The 23,691-nt window shown below is 39.1% G+C and overlaps 1 long non-coding RNA gene and 1 pseudogene across 1 annotated transcript; one reads left to right on the forward strand and one right to left on the reverse strand.

Moving 5' to 3' along the window:
* Nucleotides 1–743: 743 nt before the first annotated feature.
* Nucleotides 744–23,691, reverse strand: LOC116873287. Its single transcript, XR_004383770.1, has 4 exons — nt 23,650–23,691; nt 13,148–13,226; nt 3,257–3,347; nt 744–802 (listed from the first exon to the last, which is right to left on the reverse strand). It is a non-coding gene; the product is annotated as an uncharacterized LOC116873287 (long non-coding RNA).
* LOC116873286 lies at nt 22,212–22,976 on the forward strand (annotated as a pseudogene).

The following is a 23,691-nucleotide window of genomic DNA, read 5'->3' on the forward strand; positions in this document are numbered from 1 at the left end:
AAGGATGCATATTACTCTAACACCAGACATACACCAGACACAAAGGGAAGAAGAAAGCAGGAGCAAAGATGAGTCAGAGTTACTAAAAGAGCTGAAAGTTTATCATGTAATCTATATTAAATGCACTATCAATGGTTCATTCTTTTTAAAGAGCAGACAGAGTATTTATTACATAACCCTGACAATTAGAAACAAATGACAATTTGAATGAAAAGCTGAAGCCAGATATTTTGCCTACAATAAACAAAATGCTTTTTGTGTTAGCTCCTGTCTCCATTGCAAGCGTTAAACACACAGTCCTATCCATTAACATCTACATTTAGATTTGGAGATGTATTGAGATATAAGACCACAATAACTTCCAAATTATTCAGCTACTGGGGTGTCAGAAAACCCATTGCTGTAAAAATCAAACCTCAAAATGTTTCTCTTTTCCTCAGGCTAGGGGAACAATGTTTCTGTAAGCACAGCTTAGTTAAAAAATGGCCTAATATATGAGGAAAAAACAGATTTCTAACACACACACACACACACACACAGCCTGCACACACACAGAGGCTGAGGTATTCGGTTTATATGTGAAGACTACCAAAATCCTCAAGTATATCACCAGCTTATCCACACATCAGATCTGATCCTGAAAACTGAAGGACCATCCTGTCGGCAGCCAGAGTCAACAGGAAAAAGGGCTTCGAATGATCCAGAAGTACCGTATTTACTCAAAGCACATACAGCTTACACATCATTCTTCTTCATTCCGTTAAACCCAGAGACTTCTGTTAGCAGACATCTGATGCCACACCTTGCGAAAAAGGAGGAATAGGGGTTTGAGTGGTCACAAAATGACATCTCCTTCCTATATGGAATGTATTTCTGACAGACTTTTTTCCTAGTTCGTTGGGATTTTTGAGGTTTGACATTGATCGAGCAGATGTAAGACAAATCCACATTGTCTTGTAAGCTAACTTACCATGATGCTTTCTGTGGAAAAGAAGTGGTTTTTAAAAGAATATCAAGGAGGGGTGCCTGGGTGGCTCAGCGGGTTAAGTGTCTGCCTTCAGCTCAGGTCATGATCTCAGGGTCCTGGGATCAAGCCCTGCATCGGGCTCTCTGCTCAGGGGGGAGCCTGCTTCCCCCTCTCTCTCTGCCTGCCTCTCTGCCTACTTGTGATCTCTCTCTCTCAAATAAATAAATAAAATCTTAAAAAAAAAAAAAAAGAAAAAGAATATCAAGGAGAACTGTGAAGGGTACACACTCTTCCTGAAATGAAACTTGTAACCTTGATGTACCAATGTACTGAAGATATGACATATTGAAAATAGTTGGTATAAAATCAGTGGAGCAGAAAGAAAGACAAAACATGTTGGTAAATCTAAATTAGCATTAACTGTTAAAAATACCACCAATAAAAATAATGTATTTGGGAGAGTTTAAATGCAAAGCAGATTAAATTTTGAAATGTCCACAAGAAAGAGGTTCAGAAGGAAGGTAAGGATATTGATTAACCTTGGACTCTGTTAACTGAAGTATGAATGGTAAGGAATTTTAAAGTAGCACCAAAAGAACAGCAATAAAATGTATGATTTTCAAACCGCTAGAGGAAGAAATAGAAAAAAGAAAATAATCTAGCCAATAAAAGCAAAGAAGGAGGAAAAAGAGAAAAGAAAATACCCTGGCAGTTTGAGAACACAATATTGCTGAAAAATATCATAATAGAAATTTAAATATTTAGAACTGAATTACAAAGAAAGCAATATATACCTACAAATAGCTTCCATGAGAGCTGTTCTAGTCATGGTCATATAACTATTTCTATGGGGCATCTGGCATCTCAAAAGTTCTCAGAGGAAAATGTGAAGTCTTACATATTTATCTTTTTAGTGTATTTTTTATTTAAACTTTATTTTTTCAGTGTTCCAAGATTCATTGTTTATGCATCACACCCAGTGCTCCATGCAATCCATGCCCTCCTTAATACCCACCAACAGGGTCACCCGACCCCCTACCCCTCTCCCCTTCAAAACCCTCAGTTTGTTTCTCAGAGTCCATAGTCTCTCATTTATGTAATAGAAAAAAATAAATATCAAAACTAATTATAGGGGCACCTGGGTGGCTCAGTGGGCTAAACCCTCTGCCTTCAGCTCAGGTCATGATCCCAGGGTCCTAGAATCGAGCCCCGCATAGGGCTCTCTGCTCAGCGGGGAGCCTTCTTCCCCCCTGCTCTCTCTGCCTGCCTCTCTGTCTACTTCTGATCTCTGTCTGTCAAATAAATAAATAAAATCTAAAAAAAAAAACTAATTATATAACCTTTAGCTTAAAAGGAAAGGAGTAAATCCAGAGATGGTGTTGAAAAGTCAAAAGTAGAGGTAAGAAGAAAACATAAAATAAGAAAATTATTGAGATGATTGATAACTGAAAGATAACTGAAATAGCAGAAAGCAGGAAAGGTATAAAGAAGGACAGAAGGAATGAATGAGAGAACTTCTGGTAAGGTTAATCAGGGAAAACGAGTAAAAGAAAACAAGCAGATATATACAAACAATATGACAAATGTAAATTATGCCATAACCAAACATGAAACTTAAATGACATCATAAAAGTACATTCAGCATAATATTACATCAATAATTTGAAAATACAGTAAAATGTTATTTGACTCAAAATACTCAAAATACATCAAATCCCAAATTGATGTGTAACTATTAAACAAATGGCATAAACAGTCAAAAACATACAAACCAGGATGCCATATCAAGAAGTTTTATCAAACCTTCAAAAAACAGCTAATTCTTATTTTACTCAAAATTGACAAGAATAAAGAAAAGAAAACATATGTATCTTATTTCATTTGGCTAGTATAAACTTAATTTGAAAACAGGATCATTAAAAAAGTTATAGGCAATCTCACTTATGAATATAGATGTGACTCTCCTAAACAAAATATTAACATATCAAAAATAGCAGTACATATTTTTTAAATACATCATAAACAGTAGAATTTATTCTAGACATGCAAGGGTATTTTTTTCACATACACACACACACATACAAACATAATAATGTAATTTACCACATTCACACAGTGAGAAATATGTTTAATAGGGGTATGAAAATGTATGTTAAAATGTAACAATCTGCTCATGATCTTTTTAAACAGGAAACCCTTACCTAGGATCAGAAAGTAGCCAGCTTAACTTACTTAAAAAAAAAAAAAAGTAAAGAAAAAAATCCATACTAAAGCATGCAGCCTACTTACTGGTAAAATTTTAGAAGTGATCTCATTCAAATCAGGAACAAGACAAACCAACTCACTGTCGTAATCTTTAGCTCACATTACACTGGAGGACCTAGACAGTGAAATAGACAAGAAAAAGTGTTTCAGCATCAATAGAGAAAAATATCTGATGACGTCACGGATCTCTATCTGGAAAATACAAGAGGTCTGACAGACAAACTATTAAAACTAACTGAAGTCGGCAACATGTGGGTCATCTTCCACTTGTACTTTCACACCCATCCACACCTTCCCCACTCTCTCTGTGCTCCGTGGCACTAACTTCTACGAGCTTCAGACAGATCTGGCCAGTGGTGAGAGGGAGAGCAGAGGCAAGGCAGGAGATCTATCAGAGGAAAGTAAAGCCAGGCTACTGTTTCCCCAACTCTGTATAGTTGCTGCTGGCCAGTGGATCCCCTCCACCGATGTCCTAACTCGTCAGGCAGACTCCCTCTGGGGACCTCCCTATGTCCTGTTCCAGGCATTCTTCCCTCCTCTGGCCTTCAGGTAGAGGGCTGAGAATTGAGACTTACTATTACTAGCCCCAGGCTGCTGTATTTAATCCATGGTGATTGTCCGTGGTGATGCCCAGCCCACACCTCTATAAACGGGCCCTTCACTAAACTCTTCTCAAATCAACCTCTCTGAGTGTTTCATCTGTTTCTAGTTGAGATATTGATTTATACAAGCAAGTGTGTTGAACACAAGATCAGCAAATATAAATTAATATTTTTTCCATCTGCTGACAGGAACCAATCAAAATATGATTATTAAAGATCCTGGAAATCAGTATGGCAAAGAAAATGTGTGAAATATTTACAAAGAAAAAATTTTAAATTCCCCTGAAGGACCTTAAGCCAATCAGGATAAAATGTATGAAAATACAATGTTCACTTTTGGAAAATGCAATCTTGTAAAAATACCAATTCTCCCCCAAATTAACCTGCATATCAAAGGGGTTCATATCAAAATTCCAACAAGATTTTTATGAGATGGAATCTTTCAAATAACTTCTAAAATACAGAGGGGAATAGGAATATCTAAGAAGAGTCAAACACCTTTGGAGGAGAAAGGAGGAAAAGGAGGCAGGTCAAGAGAAGGAGGGGGAAGAATTTCTCCTACCAGAAATCAAGACAAACCTTAGAGCTAGAGAAATAATAAAAGTGATATAATTGCGTAAAAGAAAAGTAACAAGTGAACAAAAGAGAGAGCCCAGAAGCAAACTTGCACATTAACGGTGATTTGCATTAGAGCAAAAATCACACTATAAGTCACTAGGGAAAGACAGTCTCTTTTATGAAAGGTATTAGTATTAGGCTATCCATAAAGGGACAAAAATGACATTGTTTAAATTGCACCAAAAAAGAAACCCAAATATAAAAAAAGCAAAAACTTTAAACTGCTAACAAAGTAGAAGACCATCTTCATCATCCATGCATAGAAAGACATTTTCAAACAGTACACCAAAAGCAAAACTTGTAAATCAAAAGATCACCTCATTCTACCTTCATGTTAACTCTATAAGCTAAGAGAAATGCTATTATTGTATTTTTTTTAACTCCTAAGGAAGTCCTATGTGACTTGCTCTAGGTGACACAGATGAGATTTTACTCCAGGTCTAAATCTCCAGTGCTTTGGGAAAATTATCACTGTTTTCCTTTTTCCTTGTATCTTTAAGGCCCTGTTAGTTGAACTTTTAAAGTTCACTGATCATTTGTTTGACTGTTTAATGATGACCTACAGTAGATGGAGACGTGCTTGAAGCAAGACCCATACTTATGTTCCAGTAAGAGTGTCCCAGAAAGGTTGGAGGCAGAAAGGAAGGCAGGATCCTGTGTCTCAGGCAGAGGTGATACAGGTCAAACCTGAATTTTCCTGCCACATCAGAGAAAAGACACATGCCACCAAGACCACCATCCTTCCAGCTTGGATTCTTTCTCTAATTAGGATATCAAGAGGTCCACTGGTAGAGACCTGGATTAAGGGTAGATACCTGAATGTAATAGCTTCTTTTCTAATACATGATAGACTTATTATCTCTGAACTGATTCAAAACTCTTTTGGATCCATTGTTACACCATCAACCTTTCCAAATTTACTTCCCATCATGTAAGGTAGTGCCACCTTGTCTGCCCTAAAACTCTTTAACCTGTTAAGTGTCAAGGCTTTCAAGCTCTGGGATGTGGAAATTAAGTTGAACACAGAACCCACAGAGGATTAAACCTCCTGATATTTGATCCTTTCTTCCCACCTGCAGGCCTGGTCTCTAAGTTCTAGCATGTTCTATACCTAAGAATCCCCCCATCATTCCCTGTACTTTCCTGACTGTGGTGGCCTGTTGCCATCTGGGGTTAAACAGGTTAAGCACCTGTTTATGAGGACTGGGGCAAAACAGGAGTCTCACCCTGCAATTCGGACAGGGCTGGGACTTGTCCCACGGTTACTTTAGCTGGAAAAACTTCATAAAGGAGGGGAGGGTTGGTGGGGATCTTGAACAACGCCGGGCTGAAAGCCCACATTTCAGGCTTTCTGGCAGGTGTGTTTGATTGCTTTGTGCCTACAACCAGGAACTGTGAAACGTGGCTACCAATTGGTTTTCATCCTTTGTTTGGCTGTGTCTAATAATGTCAAAACAGCCTGTCAGTTGAACACAAAGATATTAGCTGGTTCATTGGAGATACTCACTTACCGTTTGACAGGCAGAGCCAGAGGACCTGGGAGTGGGGCCCTTTTGCCTCCCTGGCCTCCCTCCAGCCTCCTGGAGTGTATTTGCTATTGTATGTTATTTGATTGCAAGGTGTGAGAGAGGGAGCTCAATGTGAGCCCGGGTGAGTGAGGAGAGCGGCTTTGCGGCTCTCTGTTATTTGATCAGCACTGTTACTCACAATGAGGCCGACTGCTGCTGAGGGACGCACAATACTTCATGAAATTCAATGTTCTCGAATATATCTATTGTTGCTCTATGGTTGGATGAGGATAATTATTACAGTAATTATTAGATCATTTGCAAGAATAGGAATGTGCCCAATTGTCTTCACCTTTATCTTCAAAGCATTAGACAAACACTGCCGTGATCCTTTAAACACTCCCTTCTTGGCCAGCTCACATCGGTCCATTGCTGCACACGGTAATCTTAGGACATAGCAAGGGAAATAACCCCTTCCTGGAGCTGGGCTCAGGAATGACAATCTTCTGAGATTTGTGGCTGCCCTTTATCTGCAGCAACCTTCCTTCCGGCATTCGGTTGGCAGAATGCCCACTCATACCACTACTGGGTGGTGAGAGGTGCATGGAACTTGAATCGTCTCCCAGTACATGTTTTGCAAGGAAAAGTAGCTTGCTGAGTGTGTCGGGTTCTGTCTGGAACTCTGAATTATAGAAATGAGGGAGAAAGGAGCCTCCTGGACATGGAACAAGCATGGAGCTGCAGAAGTAAGAGGTCTCAGGGCATCGCAGCAGCCCCACCGGAATGGGAGGAGAACCTTGAATCATTTTCAACCTCAAGTGCATTTGCTAGGCCAGAGAGACCGGAAGTATATTCTAGCTAACTTTTAAAGTAATGAAAAGGAGGAAAAAATACCTACCTTCTAGTTTGAATTTTAAAATCTTGATTTCAGTAGGGAATTTGCTTGATAGCTTTCTCTTTACAGACTTTTGAGTTGTAAAATAGTTTCATCAGACAGCCCGTAATCACACAGCTCCGGAATATTATGAGGAAGGGGTGTCCAATCAGGCGACTGTTCTCAGCAACCAGGTTTTACTTTTTTTTGTCCTACACATACCACATACCACACGGAAGGCCTTTTTTGTTCAGCTGAGTGACACTTTTCAACTGATAATTGTATTATGTTTGTGCAGAACACAATTAAATGTTTACCCATTTTGAATTGAAAATCAATAGCTTCCCTTTATATCTCTTCTTTATAAGGAAGCCACATTGCCTCCAAAGGGAAAACACCATTTCTAGGGCTTTCAGTCGTTGTGCTGAATGTGAAGGTCATTGGTTGTGTGTGGCATCATACACCGTGGTGTGCTTCCCTCAGACTGTGATAGCTTGCTGAAAGAAAAGGTTTTTAGTCAGACAAGAATTTGGGGGTGATGAAATCTGGTAAACACCTTCTCCACCTTCTCAGGAGATGTCAGGGGATTCTCCCCAGCAGCCGCCTCCTAGCCTTTCCCGCAAGACAGCAGGAAGCAGCTCAGCACTGAGACTTGCTCTTCAGCACAGTTTCTGAGTGCCTGCTGACAGTGAAAAGGTCCTGGGGCTTGGAGGTGGGAGACCAGAGGACCCGCTCATACTCTGGGACAAGCCCATTCTAGGGCCTTAGACCAGACAGCTCCCTCTTCTGAGTCTCAGATCTCTACTTATAAAAAGACAAGAAGACTTCTGATAGAGATGACATTAAGTGTATGTCTAGTACCCTCTGTCAGCTTTAAAGACATAGCAGTGATAAACTAAGTATAAAAAGAGAAATCCGAAAAGAGAGAGTTAGGCTCAAAAACTTAACATCACCATAGACTGAAATAGAACTTAAATGCAAAGCAGTGAGGAGAGCTGAAGCCACAGGACTTCTGGGTTGTGATCCAAACCAAAGCAGTGGTGGCCAGTAATCCATGGGGCAAAACAGATTAAAGGTGCTCCACATGAACTGAGAGATTAAAGCTCGGGTCTGCACCTGGAGTAAGTGCCATAAGCAGCTCTCACCAGGACATGAGGCCAAAAGCAGCTGTGATTGATTCTGCCTGGAGCTCAGGTTCATAGGACAAGGGGTATAGGAGAACACAAATGCTAGAAATGGAACCAAGCTATCTGCTGGCTGAGTGACAGCATTTGTCATGTCCACAAATGTGCCATAGGAATGGAATGTGAAGGTGCCTCAGACACGGAGCTCATGTGTGGTCTCAGTAGAGCTATGAGGCGGCATGGAAACTTCAAACTTTATAGGATAAGAAGGATACATCTAGAGGGCAGAGTAAGATTTCAAGTTAATCTACGATGAAAATGTTAAAAGCACAAATTTATCTTATGGTAAGAAAGACAGCCAAATACTAGCAGGTTGAAAAGCTGTTCTCTTTATATGAAATTAATTTTAAAGAACAGCTTAAGAAAAATTAAAAAATAAAGTTGTGTAGGAATATCAAAGATATAAAGGAACAATTTCTATGGAAACAAACAGGAAAATATGAAACAGAAGTGGGCAGAAATTGAAAGAGAACAGGAGGTGGAAAATAGAGTCACTTAGATGAGAAAGACATAAAACTATCCAGACTTGATACAGCAAGAGAGGAATTGGAAAATAGTGCAAAGGAATTTAGGATATCAGTTAAGAGATACAAAAGCTACAGAGTTTTAAAATTGTCAAATGTGTATCTTAAATAAAGAGAATAGAAGAGTAAGAAAATAGAAAGACAAAATTTTATAGAACTGGAAGAACACATGAGTTTGTCGACTAACAGTTTACCTCAATAACTAAAAAATAAAAAATGGTCACATGCAGGTATCATAAAGATTAAGAATGAAGAGAAAAATGATAAAAGCAACCGGAGAAAAAAGAGAGACTACCACATTTCAACAGTAGGACAGGAGGCAGAAAATGGTAGGTTAAAGTATTCAAAATGTGCAAGAATATAGCCAAATCTGGAATTTTATATACAAAAGTATATTTTGGATTGGGAACAGAAAGACATGCACATTTACACAAAATACAAAATAGTTTAACAGTTATAGGCCTTCACTATAAGAATTTTTGAGGCACTACTTCAGCAAGGATTTAAAAAGAAAAAAATACACTCAAACTCAAGTATGACAACTATTACAAAAGACAGTTATTAAATTACATACACACACACAGCAAAAACTGATGAAATTTTGATATCAGAAAAGCAAAGCAATGAAAACTATCAATGACATAAAAATCTGGTTTATTGAAATAATCAGTAAAATTCAAAAATCTCTAGCCAGATTTAACAAGAAAAAAAGATTGCTAATTTCAATAATAAAAGAGACATGGCTAGAGAGCTTATAGATTAAAAGGATAATACTATATCAACTATATACGTATATAAACTCTATACATTATATAAAATAGGCAAATTCCTTGAGAAATATCTACTATTAAACTCAACAAAGAAAAAGTAGCTAACCTAAATATTCCTATATTTATTAAATAAATTAAGTTGTAGTTAAGAAACCTTTCCCACAACCACCCCCCCACACACACACACACCAACACACACACATGCAAATACCCCAGACCCAGTTGGTTTCAATGGTGAATTCTATCAAATGTTTAAGGGTGAAATGCCTGTGTTACACAAACTGTTTAAGAAAATCTAAAATGCGTGGTGCCTGCATGGCTATCAGCTAAGCAACTCAACTCAGGTCATGATCTCAGGTTTCTGGGTTGGAGCTCCAGGTGAGGTTCCCTGCTCATTAGGGAGTCCACTTTTCCCTCTTCCCTATTCCTCCCCCCAGTTCATGCTCTCTGTCTCTGTCTCTCTCTCTCAAAAAATAAATCTTTTTTAAAAAATCAAAAATGAGGTTTTAATTTGAATCTCCCTGATGGCTAGTGATGTTGAACATTTTTTCATGTGTCTGATAGCCATTTGTATGTCTTCATTGGAGAATTGTCTGTTCATATCTTCTGCCCATTTTTTGATATGATTGTCTGTTTTTTGTGTGTTGAGTTTCAGGAGTTCTTTATAGATCATGGATATCAACCTTTTGTCTGTACTGTCATTTGCAAATATCTTCTCCCATTCTGTGGGTTGCCTCTTTGTTTTGTTGACTGTTTCCTTTGCTGTGCAGAAGCTTTTGATCTTGATGAAGTCCCAAAAGTTCATTTTCACTTTTGTTTCCTTTGCCTTTGGAGATATATCTTGAAAGAAGTTGCTGTGGCTGATATCGAAGAGGTTACTGCCTATATTCTCCTCTAGGATTCTGATGGATTCCTGTCTCACGCTGAGGTCTTTTATCCATTTTGAGTTTATCTTTGTGTACGGTGTAAGAGAATGGTCAAGTTTCATTCTTCTACATATAGCTGTCCAGTTTTCCCAGCACCATTTATTGAAGAGAATGTCTTTTTTCCACTGTATATTTTTTCCTGTTTTGTCGAAGATTATTTGACCATAGAGTTGAGGGTCCATATCTGGGCTCTCTACTCTGTTCCACTGGTCTATGTGTCTGTTTTTATGCCAGTACCATGCTGTCTTGGTGATCACGGCTTTGTAGTAAAGCTTGAAATCAGGTAATGTGATGCCCCCAGTTTTATTTGAGAGAACATTTCTCAATTCATTTTATGGCCCTAGGATAGTTATTTTCATTTACCAAAGAAATGGTGAAAAATAAACATATAAAAAGTTGCTCATCATTCATACGCCATTAGAGCAAATAAAAGCTCTGAAAAACCTACACAACAACAATGGTTATATATATATATATATATATATATTTTTTTTTTTTTTTTTCCTGACAATACCAAGTACTGCTAAGATTTTATAGTAACCAGAACTCTAATTCTTTACTAGTGGGAATGTAAAGTCATGCAACCACTTTGGAAACAATTTTAGTTTCTTACAAATCTGACTATCATACATACCATATGACTCAGCCATCCCATTCCTAGATATTTACTCAAGAGAAATTACAACTTATGTTTACATAAAAACTCTGTGTGAATGTTTACAGAGACTTTATTCAAAACTGCCAAGAACTGGCAACATCTCAAATGTTCATCATCTGGTATGAATAAACAAACTTGTGGTATACTATGTGATTGAATACTATTCTGCAATAAAAATGAATGGACAAACTGATATGTACAATAATGTAGTTAACTTCAAATCTGTTATGCTAAGTGAAAGGAGACTATATATTTATTGTATGATTCCATAAAAATTACTACATGAAAAAGGAGTAATCCAGACTACATAAAGCAAAGAAAGGATCAGTGAATTTGGAGACAGGTCACCTGATACTATATGAAGAAGGAAGAAGAGGAAGAGAAGAAGGAAGAGAAAAAGAAATAATTTTTTTAAAAAGTTGAGCAGAACATCCAAAATCTAGAGGACAAATATCAAATAATCTGATATCCTTGAAACTGGAGTCCCAGGAAAAAAGAAAAAGGAAATAAGGAAAGTAAATGTTTGAGGTTATATTGGCTGAGAATTTTTCAAATGGGTAAAAGAAATTAATCCAGGGGTACCTGGGTGGCTTAGTGGGTTAAGGCCTCTGCCTTCAGCTCAGGTCATGATCCCAGGGTCCTGGGATCGAGCATCGTATCGGGCTCTCTGCTCAGCAGGGAGCCTGCTTCCCTTCTTCTCTCTCTGCCTGCCTCTCTGCCTACTTGTGGTCTCTCTCTCTGTCAAGTAAATAAATAAAATCTTAAAAAAAAAAAAAAAGAAAAGAAATTAATCCACAGATACAATGAGTACAGCTAATTCCAAGTAAAATAAAAAATAACAAAAAAATCACCTAGGAATGTCATATTCAAATTTATAAAATTAAAGATAAAGGAGAAATATTAGAAATATCCACAGGGCAATACAAATAGTGGGGTAGTAATAAGAGTAATAACAAGACAGAAACATGGAAGTCAGATGACAAAGTGAAAATATCTTAAAAGTGCTGAAATGTTTTAAAAAATTCTTCAGTCAACATATATACAACAAAAATATTGTTTCAAAAATAAGATGTTTGCTGCCAGTATAATTTAGTAGCTTCTACTAGACTGGTCCCTCATGGTACTAAACCTATAAATTCTGGGCAACACACACAACAGCAACTAAAACAACCACCACCTACAATTACTGGAGCAGAACAAAAGTAGCAATATTCTGGAGGCAGACTAGCATTTGCAAAAAGGAATGACACTGTGTGCATTCCCTGTTATCATAACTTTTAGCCAGAGGGTAAACCCTAGTGAATGTTTCAAGTCTTTCTGGCCTGAAACTAGAGGAACTAGAGGAAAAAATGTGAGCAAGAAGAAAATTGAGAGCTGAAGGGGGATTTCCAAAAAGAAGAGGACCAAAGAGAAGTAGTTACAAAGTTGGTGTTTATGTTCTGAATAAGTCTCTGGCCAATCCCTAATTCTTGTACGTGTGTGTGTGTGTGTGTGTGTGTGTGAGCTAAAAAGGGAAGGAACTGAGATTTAAACATGTCTGCCAAATGATAAGAGTTTGCAGTTTCCTTCAAACCAAGTCCCTTCTCTAACAAAACAAAAAATCAAGACTCTTTGGAAGAATATTTAAAAACCCATAATCTTCACAACATAACATTCACAATACTCAGGATGTGATCCAAAATTATGTGACATGAGCAATCAAGAAAATGTGGTTCAACTTCAAGATAGAAAACCATCAATGAAAATGAGCCCTGAGATGACAAGGGTGGTGTAATAACCCCACAGGGATTCTAAACCCATGACTAGAATAATGTCTCATAAGATACTTTAAAATGCTTACAATGAATGAAAAGATAGAAAATATCATCAAAGAAATAGTAACTATATAAAGAATAAAATAGAAATTTCTATGTTTAACAATTACAATATCTAAAATAAAAATTTCACTAGCCAGACACAACAGTAGTGTGATAGTTACTATTATGTGTTAACATGGCTGGATTACAGTGCCCAGATATTTGGTCAAAACATTATTCTAGATGTTTCTGTGAGGGTGTCTTTAGGATGAAAGTAACATATAAATCAGTGACCTTGTGTAAAGCTGATTACCCTCCATAATGTGAACAGGACTCATCCAATTAACTGAAGGTCTTAATAAAACAAACATGGAACTCCCCCCAACAAGAAGGATGGCTTGCTTGACAGTCTTGCTTGATGATCTTCAATCTTGAACTGTGACATTGGCTCTTACCTGGGTGTCTAGGCCTGCCAGCCCATTCAGCCACTTAGGAGATCTTGTACTTGCCAACCTAAAAGGCTGAGACCAATTCCTTAAAATTAATTAATTAATTAATTAATTATCTATCTATCTATCTATCTATTTACCCATCTACATATACACACGAACCACACACACACACACACACACACACACACACACACACACACACAAACACACTCTCTCTCTCTCTCTCTCTCTATTGGTTCTGTTTCTGTAGAGAACCCTATCTAATAAAAGTGGAATGGAGATGAAAAAGGAGAGTCAATGAAACTGAAGATGGATTAATAGAATTATCCAATTTAAAGAACAACTAAAATAAAAGTTAGGGAAGGACAGTTTCTAGGACATGTGGAATAATGTTAAAAGGCCTAATATATGAGTAATTGGAGTCTCAGAAGATGAGGAAAGAGAATATGGAGCAGAAGAAAATATTTGAGGAAACAATGAACTCATTTTTTACAAATTTGGTGAAGGACATAAATTTATATAATAATGAAATACAGAAAAATTGAAGCACAGTAAATATTAAGAAAACCATACCTAAGTAAATCATAGTAAAATTGCTGAAAACTAATGAGGTAATTTCAAAAGAATATAAAGACAAAAAGTCACATTTGATATAGGGGAATTTAGGGACTTCATTCAAACATATTGAGACCAGAAGACAAAGGAACAGCATTTTATGGTTCTGGAGGTGGGTGGGAAACTGCCAACTAATAATTCTATACTCAGGGAAGATATCCTTTAAGAATGAAAGGTAAATAAAGGCAGTTTCAGGAAAACAAAATAAAATAAACCCAAGAGAATATAGAGGAAGTATGTTAGATAGAAGGGAAATGAAAGTAGGTAGAAACTCAGATATTCAAGATGAAATGACTACCATTGGAAATGGTGAATATCTTGGCTTTTATAAAAAGATAGTTTTTCTTTTAATTATTTAAGAAATGCAGAACAGGTTAAAATAAAATTATAACACTGTAGAATTACAGACCAATATCCTTGATGAACACAGATGCAAAAATTCTCACCAAAATACTAGCCAATAGCATCCAGCAGTACATTAAAAGTATTATTCACCACAACCAAGTGGGATTTTTTTCCTGGGCTGCAAGGTTGGCTCAACATCCACAAATCAAGTACTGTGATACAATACATTACTAAAAGAAAGAACAATTACCATATGATACTCTCAATAGATGCTGAAAAAGCATCTGACAAAGTACAGCATCCTTTCCTGATCAAAATTCTTCAAAGTGTAGGGATAGAGGGTACATATCTCTCTCTTTTTTAAAATTTTTATTTATTTATTTGACAGAGAGAGAGATCACAAGTAGGCAGAGAGGCAGGCAGAGAGAGAGGAGGAAGCAGGCTCCCTGCTGAGCAGAGAGCCCAAAGTGGGGCTCCATCCCAGGACCCTGAGATCATGACCTGAGCCAAAGGCAGAGGCTTTAACCCACTGAGCCACCTAGGCGCCGCTAGAGGGTACATATCTCAATATCATAAAAGCCACCTACAAAAAACACACAGCAAATATCAGTCTCAACGGTGGAAAACTGGGAGCTTTTCCCCTAAGATCAGGAACATGGCAGGGATGTCCACTATCACCACTGCTATTCAACATAGTACCAGAAGTCCTAGCCTCATCAATAAGAGAACAAAAAGAAATTAGAGGCATCCAAATTGGCAAAGAAGTCGTCAAACTCTCACTCTTTGCAGATGATATGATACTTTATGTGGAAAACCCAAAAGACTCCACTCCAAAACTGCCAGAATTCATACAGGAATTCAGTAAAGTGTCAGGATATAAAAATCAATGCACAGAAATCAATTGCATTTCTATACACCAACAGCAAGACAGAAGAAAGAGAAATTAAGGAATCAATCCCATTTACAATTGCACCTAAAACCATAGGATACCTAGGAATAAACCTAACCAAAGAGGCAAAGAATCGGTACTCATACATAAAGTACTCATGAAAAAAATTGAGGAATACACAAGGAAAAACATTCCATGCTCATGGATTGGAAGAACAAATATTGTGAAAATGTCTATGCTACTTAAAGTAATCTACACATTTAACACAATCACTATCAAAATACCAACATTTTTTTTCAAAGAAATGGAACAAATAATCCTAAAATTTATATGGAACCAGAAAAGACCCCAAATAGCCAGAGGAATGTTGAAAAAGAAAACCAAAGTTGGTGGCATCACAATTCTAGACCTGAGCTCTATTACAAAGCTATAATCATCAAGACAGTATGGTTCTGGCACAAAAACAGACACATAGATGAATGGAACAGAATAGAGAGCCCAGAAATAGACTCTCAACTCTATGGTCAACTAATCTTCAACCAAGTAGGAAAGAATGCCCAATGGAAAAAAGACAGTCTCTTCAACAACTGGTGTTGGGAAAATTGGACAGCCACATGCAGAAGAATGAAACTGGACCATCTCCTTACACCACACACAAAAATGCACTCAAAATGGATGAAAGACCTCAGTGTGAGAAAGGAATCCATCCAAATCCTTAAGGAGAACACAGGCAGCAACCACTTTGACCTCAGCCACAGCAACTTCTTCCTAGAAACATCACCAAAGGCAAGGGAAGCAAGAGCAAAAATGAACTATTGGGACTTCGTCAAGATCAATAAATTTTGCACAGCAAAGGAAACAGTCAACAAAACCAAAGACAACTGACAGAATGGGATAAGATATTTGCAAACGACATATCAGATAAAGGGCTAGTATCCAAGAATCTACAAAGAACTTATCAAACTCAACACCCAAAGAATAAATAATCCAATCAAGAAATGGGCAGAAGACATGAACAAACATTTCTGCAAAGACATCCAGGCCAACAAAGACATCCAAGGCCAACAGGCACATGAAAAAGTGTTTCCCGTCACTCGGCATCAGGGAAATACAAATCAAAACCACAATGAGATACCACCTCACACCAGTCAGAATGGCTAAAATTAACAAGTCAGGAAATGACGGATGTTGGTGAGGATGCAGAGAAAGGGAAACCCTCTTACATGTTGGTGGGAATGCAAGCTGGTGCAGCCACTCTGGAAAACAGTATGGAGATTCCTCAAAAAGTTAAAAATAGAGCTATGCTACAACCCAGCAATTGCACTACTGGGTATTTACCCTAAAGATACAAATGTAGTGATCCAAAAGGGCATGTGCACCCAAATGTTTATAGCAGCAATATCCACAATAGCCAAACTATGGAAAGAACCTAGGTGTCCATCAACAGATGAATGGATAAAGAAGATGTGGTATATATATACAATGGAATACTATGCAGCCATCAAAATAAATGAAATCTTGACATTTGCAACAACATGGATGGAACTAGAGGGTATCATGCTGAGCAAAACAAGTCAATAAGAGAAAGATAATTATCATATGATCTCGCTGATATGAGGAATTTGAGAGGCAGAGCGGGAGGCTGTCAGGGGTAGGGAAGGAAAAAATGAATCAAGATGGGATTGGGAGGGAGGCAAACCATAAGAGACTTTTAACCTCACTAAATAAACTGAGGATTGCTGGGGGATAGGGGTGGTAGGGATAGGGTGGCTGGGTGATGGACATTGGGGAGGATATGTGCTATGGTGAGTGCTGTGAAAATGTGTAAGCCTGATGATTCATAGACCTGTACTCCTGGGGCAAATAACATGCTAATTTAAAAAATTATAGCATTGTAATGTGTCATTTATAATATATGCAGATGTAATACATATAAAATATATCAAAAATAGTCTAATTAGACTATGAAAAGTTAATGGTGTTTATTTTAAATCCTAGAGCCCTTAATAAGCCACTAATAAATAGGCAAAAGATAAGGCTAAAAAGGCAATGGATAGACTAAGATGAAATTTTTAAAAACCCATAATCAAATCATTCAAAAAAAAAAAAGGCAGGATGAAGTAACAGAATTAAAAAAGAAAAAACAAACAAAAAACATTGAAATAAGGAGAAGGTTAATAATACAATGGTAGATTTACACCAAACTTTGATAATAATGTTAAAATGTTGATGAATAAAACACTCTAAGCAGAAGGCAGAAAACTGTTAGAATGGATTTAAAAAAAAACTGATGAAAATTTTACACATGAAAGCAAAATGTAAGACTCACATCAAATATACAGCAAGATAGCTTGAGGGATACCTGGGCGTGTCAGTTAGTTAAGCATCTGACTCTTAATTCCAGCTCAGGTCAAGATCACCAAGTGGTGAGATCAAGCCCATGTCAGGCTCCACACTGGGTGTGGAGTCCACTCGCCACTCTCTCCCTCTCCCTCTGCCCCACTCCAACTTCTCTCTCTCTCTTTCTCAAAAAATAAGAAGAAGAAGATAAATAAATAATAAAAAATATAAAGAGAGATAGTTTGAAAGTGGAGGAATGGAAAAATATATACTTGGAATACAGTATGCATAAGAAGATAAAGATGTCTGTACTATTATCAAATAAAATGGATTTCAAAAGAGAATATTACTGGAGAAAAAGAGTAACACCAGATAGAGTCAATTCTTCAGGTATTCACAATCACTACAAACATCTATGTGGCTAATAAAACAACTTCAAAATACATAAAGCAAAAAACTGGCATAATTAAAGAGAAATAGGAGAAAATCCAAGGAATCTATAGGAAAGAACTCTACAACTAATCAGTGAGTTTGGCAAGATCACAGGATAGGATTCAGGATTTGGACCCAGGATATGATTCAAAATCAGTTGTACTTCTACTTATGAGCAATGAACACATGGAAACTTAAATTTAAAATGTCATTTATAATCACTACAGATATTGAATACTTAGTCATAAATCTAACAAAATACGTGCAGCATTTGTATGCTGAAACCACACATTATTATTTAAAAGAAACCAAGTAAGGGGCACCTGGATGTCTCAGTCTGTGAAGTGTCTCCCATTGCTCAGGTCATGACCTGAGGACCCTGGGATTGAGTGCTACATCAGGCTCCCTGCTCACTGGAGAGCCTGCTTCTCCCCCTCCCTTTGCCCCTCTCTCTCGCTCTCTCTCACTCACTCTCATTCTATCTCAAATAAATAAATAAAATACTTAAAAAAGAAACCAAAGAAGATCTAAATAAATGGAGAGATATATTTGAAAAAGAGAAATACACAATTTCATAATCACAGTTTAATAGCTAAATAAATAATATATAACTATTAAATATTGTAGAAATATTTATTTATATATCTTATATATTATATTTATGTATATAATTTATATTATATTCTAATTATAATATATAATATATAAATATATAAATACCATACATTATACATATTATTAAAATAATAACTAGATAAAAGTAATCATATCATTGATGTAATTATTATTTGTAGATCATTACCGCTGACAACAGGAGAATACATGTTCATTTCAAATGTATCTAAGATGTTCACCAAGATAGATCATATACTGGGTCCCAAAACAAGACCCTACATAATTCAAAAGTTTTGAAATCATGCCGAGTATGTTCTCTGACCATAATAAAATTAAATTAGAAATCATTATGAATAAAACATCTTTAAAGAGTCCAACTACTTGGAAAGTAAACAGCACATATTTAAATAATGTTAGTCAAAAAAGGAGAATAAAGTAACAAAATATTTTAAACTCAAGGATAATCAAAATGCAACATGTTAAAACTGGCATTCAGCTAAATCAGTGTTTAGAGGAAAACATACAGCTTTAACGTTTACAGATAGATTTAAAGAAAGATCTAAAATCAATGACTTAAGGTTCTACTCTAAGAAGTTAGAAACAGGGGCGCCTGGGTGGCTCAGTGGGTTAAGCCTCTGCCCTCAGCTCAAGTCATGATCTCAGGGTCCTGGGATCGAGCCGCATGTCAGGCTTTTCACTCAGTCTGTCAAATTAATAAATAAAATCTTAAAAAAAAAAAAAAGAACTTAGAAACAGAAGCAAAGTAAATCCAGGTAAAAGGAAGATACAAATATGGATAAAAGCAACAAATCAATTAACTTTAACATAGAAGAAAAAATACCAAACTACGAAACCCCAAGTTTAATTACTTGAAGGAAAAAAATTCAACAAAACTGGGAAATACTTTGACTGATCATATTGAGAAAAGAATAAAGAAGAGTAAAACTTAACAATATTGTGAGTGAAAGATGTTATATCTGTGGACCCTACAGATATGAAATGGATAATAAAATAATATGATGACCAACTTTATACCACCAAATTAAACATTTTTGGTGAAATGGATGCATTTTAAAAACATATATAACTTACCAAAATGGCACAAGATAAAATAATCTGAATAACACTTTATAAAGAAATTGGGTTTTTTAAATCAAAAATCTTTACATGATAAAATACCAAATATTTTTAGTGGTGAATTCTATCAAACATTTAAGGAAGAAATAACACACATTTTATACAAACTTTTAAAGAAAAAATACATGGAGACAAATACTTTCCAAATCACTTTATACTGCCAGCATGATCCTAAGCCCAAAACCTACAAAGACATTACAAATAAAATCACAAGTCAGTATCTCTCAAGAACATTAATGGAAAATGCTTGAGTAAATATTAAGTACGTTAACTGTAGCAATTGTGTCCAGTAATATAATGCAACCTACACTGTTTCCAACCCTGACATCCCTCTCCAAGAACAGGCTGGGAGCATCAACAATCTGAGATACCCCAACTACTGTACCCGACACTCATGTTAGAATGTGAACTTCCTAAGGGAAAAAGGAATTAGCCTAGTCCCTCTCTGGGGTCTTCAAAAACCTCTTTCTTCTTCATCCCTGTTCTCCCTTCCGCAGGATCTGTTTTACCCTGAGGCTGGTTCTCTTTGCTAGCACAGATGCCTACGACCAGCAATCCTTCCTCCTTTCTGCCAAAGGAAGAGAACATCTCTTCCTGGGGTCTTTTTGTGTGTTTTTGGTGGTGGAGGTGGTTTTGTTTTTTGTTTTTTGGGGGTTTTTTGATCAAGGAAAATTTTACCAAAAGCCCTTGGAAAACGTCCTCTTACATCTCATTACTTCAAAGTATGTTTCCTGCCCACTTAGGAACAAATTCTTGCTAACAGGGAACACCAGACGGTGATTAGCTTAGGCCTGAGTCTTCACATCCTTCTTTGTCAAAAGGCTGGCAATGACTGGGATTGACTGAATGTATTCAAGGGCCCAGACCCGGAGCCAGGAAGCTCCAGGACAGGGAAGGACCAGAAGGACAGCTGGAGAGACCAGTGGTACTGATACCACAGGAAGTGCCACCAAGCATTTGTGGTCTGGCCAGCCTTGTGATGATGTATCTGTCGCACCTTATATTTTGGGCCCCCTTGGTCTCCTGCAAGGATTACTTAGTCGACAGGACTAATCAAACTGCACTATTCCGCCCTTCAGGGGAGGACACCGTGGCAGGAACATGGCAGGAACGTGGCATTGGGAGGGTGAATAGATGACGTCTGCTGGTTCAGAATCCGGTGGAATGCCAAATCATGATCTTCTCGGGGCATCAAGATGCCTCAGAATCTGTCTGTTTCCCTGAGGGGTTGCGAAAGGTCTTTGGGGCTTCGTGCGCCCTTGCTGCCCTTGGCTGAGATTGGGAGGACCTAGATGTTTCCACAGTTAGGAAGGGAGATTGTGTGGCAGTGACCGACTCGCCCAAGTGACTTCTAAGAAAATGTACTCAGCTTTCTACTCTACAGGCTACAGAGCACTTTAAAAACTCTTGCCTCTGTGGCCCGATTAGATTGGGAAATACATTTTTGTTCCACATATTTATTTAAAGGTTTCATTTTCACTTAATAAATCTGTAGTCATGGCATACAGGGAAGGTTTCCCCAAGTGGTAATTTATGCTTATTGTAGAATTACTTTTGAAAGTGCATGGGCTGCCTGTCACTGAGGGAAATTGTGGCCACTCAGTTTTTAGACTTATTGGCTGTTACAGATTTGGGAGTTGATATATATTTGAAATGTTTATGCCTTCTCTTTCTTGTTAATTATCGATCTAAACCTTTATGGATTCCAAGACATTTGTGAACAAGGCTTTCATTAATCCCCAAGGCTGCTGAGGGGTCTGGACAGTGGAATTCCCAATTTACAGATATGCAAAAAACTTGGGAGACTCAGAGGCTAATTCCCAGGGTCACACAGTGGGTCAGCGATGGCCCAGCTTGCAGAGTTTATAACGGGAGTACGAGACACCTGACTTGCTCACCAAAGATGACCTCTTAGCTGTGCATAGAATGCATAGTGGAGGTTGACACAAATGCGTTGTGAACACAGCCCCTCCTCATAGGCCTCCCTCTACACCAGGGACACCTACCCTGTGTCCTATTTCAGCCCCTGTGTATAATCTACCTCCGGAATGTAGAGCCCCTTATTCAGGAATAGAAGACTTCCGGACCACAAAACCCTTTCTCTAATTTTACATCACTCCTCTTCCTTCTCCTCCTATCTCCAACCTACCTGTTGCTCCAAGCCAATGGAGGATCTTAAAATAGAAATACCGGCCAGAATCTCTCATCACTGAGTCACCAGAGCAGGAGAGCATGGGGAGTCCGAGGCGAGGTGGTTTGTTGATTGTCCTCCTTGGTAGGAACCGGTAGAGGTCTCAGCACTAGCCATGAGCCCTGCCACACCAGGACCCTTATCCCTCAGGCCCGTGGAAGGAAGAAGGAATGGGGGAAGACACTGTGTTTTCCCATTTCCTGTTCTTAAGGGACTTTTAAGGAGCCTCCAGCTCCTCAAAATAACTTCCTAGAGGATGACTTGCTAAAAAGAAAAACTAAAAAGAAAAATTTGAACTGCTTTTCTCTCTCTGTAGAAGACCACTGTACCTGTCCAGCCTTCCAGAAATACTCTAGTCACTCTGAGTTCTGGCTTTGAGACCTCCCTGGCACTCTTCTTATCTCCTTGTTTCCTTGGAGGTCATGACCTTGAAAGAACTACTACAGTTTGATGGGAATCATGGGAAAGCAGGTATCAGGTTCTCGAGGCCTTAGGTGCAGTGAATGCTACTTGATGGGCAGGAGGGAGCCTTTCCAAAGTGTGTCCTCACCTTTCAGGAGAACGGAGAGGACCCAGCCTCCTTCCTCATGGGCCAAGGATACTGGAGAGTTCTACAGCACTCCCCGCCCTGTGTGAGAACTAGCTCGCTCTCAGAGTTAGCCTGGCGAGCCTCTCCCTGCTAGACACAGGAAAGCAGCCCCAGGAAGGCCCTGATATTTCTGCTTGCCTGAGCCCCTCCTGTAGAAGAAATGAGGACCCTGAGGCCCACCATGGAGAAGTTAAGTCTTCCGTCCTTCAATCACCTGCTCCTGATGACCAAGTCAAGACGGAGGGGGTCCTCGCGAGGTGCCTGCTTCCAGGAGGCCTGTGGTTTTCTGTGTGTGAGCACACACACATGGTTTCGGTAGGCCTTCCTCAGGCCCCCACTTCCAGGCCCGCCTCTGCCACCCCATCTTTACTCATTGCTAACAGATGCCACTGCCAGGCTGGAGAGCAGGAGCGCACAGGCTCCCACGCTGCTGAGAAGAGGGAGGACTGATGAGCTGCCGTGGTGCAGAGCCTACGAGGGCCTTGGCTTTGAATTTCAAGGCCCCCTTCCCCCACCCCAAGCCAGGCCTTCCGACCATCTCTGTTCAGCGTCCTTTCACATGTGGGAGCAGCCGGATGAAAGGCCTGCGTGAGCTGCTGCGGAGCTGGGGTCCGCCCCCCACAGCCTCGCCGAGGCCCCGGAGCTGGCGCTGGCGCGTGAACTCCTCCTAAGGGGCTGAAGAGGGAGCGGCTCCTGCCAGCAGCCTGCGAGGAGCAGTTCCTGTCACGCTCGCTCGGGGCCACCTTCCCTGGTGCGGCAAATGTGCCATGTCTGGGGCCTAGGGCACCCCAAGCGAGAGACAGAGCAGGGAAGGTTAAGGAGGGGCACTGATGGGACTCACGTGAGAGCCTGCTGACCGCGTATCCTCGAACTCCTCTGCTTCTGTCTGAACGTGGTAATGTGCTCCCGTCGTGTAGCGTCACGATTGCCCTGTGGTACTGCACATGCCTTAAACCCTGCTAGGTAGTAACCCCTCCCCTAATCTCCACCTCGGGCCTGACCATCCTCAGGGCCTAGGTTAAGGGATACCTCTCCTTTGAAGCCTACCCTGAGCCCCAGTCTAGGCAGTCCCTGCTGCCTCTGAGCCCCATAGCCAGACTAGCACGCATGGGTCTCCCTGCCTGAGGGACTTGCGTGTGTTTCACCATCCCCCTCGGGGACCCTCCCTCTCTCACCCCAGGCCAGGATGCACAGCACAGTAGTTGCTCAACGAAGGTGAGTTGGGTCAGTGACACGCTAGAAACCTTAATAGGCTTGGTGTCAGGGACCCGAACTGGAAGACTGAAAGCTGTGCCCACCAGCTTTCTGGCCCTCACTCTGCCGCACAGCCACAGAAGGCTTGGGCTCCTCACCGGGAAGATGGAAACGCTGGTCTCATCCCTGCCATATATACC

This window comes from Lontra canadensis, unplaced genomic scaffold, assembly GCF_010015895.1.
Source record: "Lontra canadensis isolate GAN:19392208 unplaced genomic scaffold, GSC_riverotter_1.0 scaffold32, whole genome shotgun sequence".
In the NCBI taxonomy this organism is placed as follows: domain Eukaryota; kingdom Metazoa; phylum Chordata; class Mammalia; order Carnivora; family Mustelidae; genus Lontra; species Lontra canadensis.